The 3,108-nt window shown below is 33.9% G+C and overlaps 1 long non-coding RNA gene across 6 annotated transcripts; it reads left to right on the top strand.

The window, feature by feature from the left end:
- The first annotated feature begins 716 nt into the window (after positions 1 to 716).
- On the top strand, positions 717 to 3,102 carry LOC106779341. Of its 6 annotated transcripts, none has more exons than XR_002666370.1 (5): positions 717 to 1,205; positions 1,313 to 1,973; positions 2,100 to 2,131; positions 2,210 to 2,285; positions 2,355 to 3,102. It is a non-coding gene; the product is annotated as an uncharacterized LOC106779341 (long non-coding RNA). The 6 variants fall into 6 exon arrangements; XR_002666369.1 differs by having other exon boundaries at positions 718 to 1,192; XR_002666368.1 differs by having other exon boundaries at positions 718 to 1,504; positions 1,714 to 1,973.
- Positions 3,103 to 3,108: the final 6 nt, after the last annotated feature.

The following is a 3,108-nucleotide window of genomic DNA, read 5'->3' as shown; positions in this document are numbered from 1 at the left end:
ACAACAACCCGTGACATCGTAATTTGTTGCTCTTACTCTGTTAGTTCATTTGGAGGATGTGTTATATATTTTCCCTTCTTATTATTATTAAATTTCATNTTTAAATTAAATCATGTAAATAAAACCTTCATAAATCAATTAAATTTTCATACATTATTTACACATCTACACCACATTTCATTATATTTTTAAAGAACAAGATATTTCCCTCTATTGTCCTTTTCCCTTTAGACAAAGTATTTCTTTTTCCTTTCTCTATTGGTATGGGATAAGATTACAACCTAGAATTGAAAGAATTGTACTCTTAGGGAGCTCTTCTATACCTATTACTTTAATTTCCTTATGTCTCTTTTTTATCACTGAATCAACTTCTACAGGTGTTTAGAATAAACTTTAACCACTAACAGTAAAATCATTTTTTACCACTACAAGAAATATGGCTATTACATACGGATTATTATATACGGATTTTAATCCGTATATAATATATGTATTATATACGGATATTATATAAGATTTTTAAAAAAAAATTACATACAGATATTACATACGGATTTTTATATACGGAAAATCCGTATATAAAAACCGTATATAAAGTTAGGGCGTGGTAGCGGGAAAATTATCTATAGATATAATCCGTATATAATTCTAATTATCTATATGTAATTATATTCAAGTGTTAGCCACTGATATTACATACGGATTGGGAGAATAATTTACTTAAAAAAAATTAAGGCAACCTGAAGCAAACCTCGAAGCCTATTCTTCTCAAAACCCTCAAGCTTTTCTCTCTCGCTCAGAACCCTATTTTATCTTTCTCTGGAGCTCTTGCCATTTCACATCTCTCTCGAGCCCTCTTCGCTCACGCTGTCCCTCTCTCGAGTCCTCTTTACTGTCACTGTCCCTCTCTCGAACCCTTGCTTCTTCCCCTCTCTCTCGAACTGTCGTCGCATAACAACGTAGCAATCTCGTTGTCCTTCATTAACGAAGCAATCACCTTCATCGTTCGTTTTGGAGCCGTAGTTCGACGCTGAGAGAGTACCTTCATCAACCCTAGGTTCGTGAAAATATTCCAGGAGCGGGAAGGATTCAGAGAGGAGTGAAAAATAGGAAAATTGTTCGGTGAGAAATGGGAATTAGGTCGCGTGTTCGGTGGGAAAGGAAGATTCAACGGCTGAATCAGTGAAACGTGGTAAAATGAGAATGTAATCGCTGGATTCGATGGAGAAGGCTGTAGCGATTTATCAGAAAATATTCCGAAATTTATGTTCTTTCACTTCTCTTCGACATTTATGTAAATGTTTTTGTGCAGGTTCAAGAAGTGTACGAAATTTCAGCTGAGTATGAAGGAAAGTGTGACCCTAAGAAACTGGAAGAACTTTGAAATATGATAACTATTTTGGATGCAGGGGACTATATTATTGTTGCCCAGTCCTTTTCCCACATGCTTAACTTGGCCAAGTTGGTCGAGGAGGTCCAGATTTGTCGCCGCCGAAGGAACAAGGTGAAGAAAGGAGATTTTGCATATGAGAACAATGCAACTACAGAATTAGCGTTAACTTTCTTACTCTCTATACCTTTATTATTCTCAGTATTGTTTCGTTATTTGGTTTTGATATATTTATATGCACCCTGATTTCTGTTTCAAGATAAGCATCTAAATTATCTATTATATATTTAGTGAGTATGCTTTCTTGTCTCAATTTTTGCAAGGGAATTAACTACTTTTTGGTTTGCGCTGAAGAATTTTTCATTGCCCAGGAGGAAATGAGAGTTGTGTTTTTCTAATTATTTTTGGTTACATGTGTTGATTTACCGAGTTATATTGAGTCAAAGTTGCTTAATTGATTTCAATATTTGTTTGTTGCCATATTCTGTGGGTAGGCGGTAATGCAGATTATGCTATGGATATGCATCAGAAAGAACAACTTCATGACAATGTTGTACCAATGATGCAATTGCAACATTTCTCTGTGAGCTACTTGTTATAAAAGATTTAGAAATCTTTTTTGCACAATATTGATGGATCTACGAACTGTTTAAAAAGATCTTGAAGTCTATATACATTTCTCTGAACTTCACATGTTTTCAATCTGCAGATTACTTTGGTTTCAAAGTTAGATCTTTGCAGGTATGATTTATTTGTTAACTTTGTTCTTATCCTAGTTTAATTTTGAAGTGTATTGATGTTTTATTGTAACTCTTGTAGGCACTAGGGTTTGTTTTAATTGCTAGGCTAGAATTTTGAGGAAACATTATTCTCTGCTGCTGATACTCGCCTTAAGGTAATATATTTTCCCTGATAGATGTGTACTTATACTTTAGTATATACTAAAACTTTTGTTGTAAATCAGATTCAAGGATTACAAAACATGTACGAGTATCTTCTGGATGCTGAAAGCCAAATGGGAACTGATAAAGATGATGATAACGTTGATGGTTACACAGTAAGAGCTGGAAAGAGTGTACCTGTTGCTGTTGGTGCCGGTGATACAAACATATGTGGGGGTATAGTTCAGTTATATTGGGATAATATTTTGGGCAAATGTTTGGATTTCAATGAACAAGTTCTTCAATCAGCCCTGAAGGTCAGATCCAGCTTCTATATCGGTTTAGATTCAACACTCTTAATCTAAATGTTATCAAAAATTAAATCTCTTCTTTGGAAACAGTTAATAAACATATGCATGTGCATGTATTGTATTTACTACTGTTTAAATTCTTCCAAATCTTTTGGATTAATGTAGTGAGGTAAAGGATATGAGTAAATTAGGTAGATGCTTTTCAGAGGAGTTTAAAAGTGAATCTTGCAAGTGCTAGTTATCAGTCTCTAGGACTATGGTCTAAATTATCTATCGTTTTGAAGCTTATTTTCTTTAGAAGATTAAGTGCCTCTTTTTATTAGCATAGTCTGGCTTTGCGAAGGGATATCAATGACTTCCAATGAACATTCTCTGAAAGCAATTGTCGTGGTCCAAGTTTCATTTGAATATGTTGCAATGCTAAAACAATCAGGACTGAAGCATTCTTGTTAAAATGGTCTAGTTTTCTTTTACTCTTACTTATAAAATAATTAATTTGTTAATAATGCAGATTGTTGAAATTGTG

Source organism: Vigna radiata, unplaced genomic scaffold (assembly GCF_000741045.1).
Source record: "Vigna radiata var. radiata cultivar VC1973A unplaced genomic scaffold, Vradiata_ver6 scaffold_194, whole genome shotgun sequence".
Lineage (NCBI taxonomy): Eukaryota > Viridiplantae > Streptophyta > Magnoliopsida > Fabales > Fabaceae > Vigna > Vigna radiata.
This window is presented reverse-complemented; position numbering and strand designations above follow the sequence as displayed.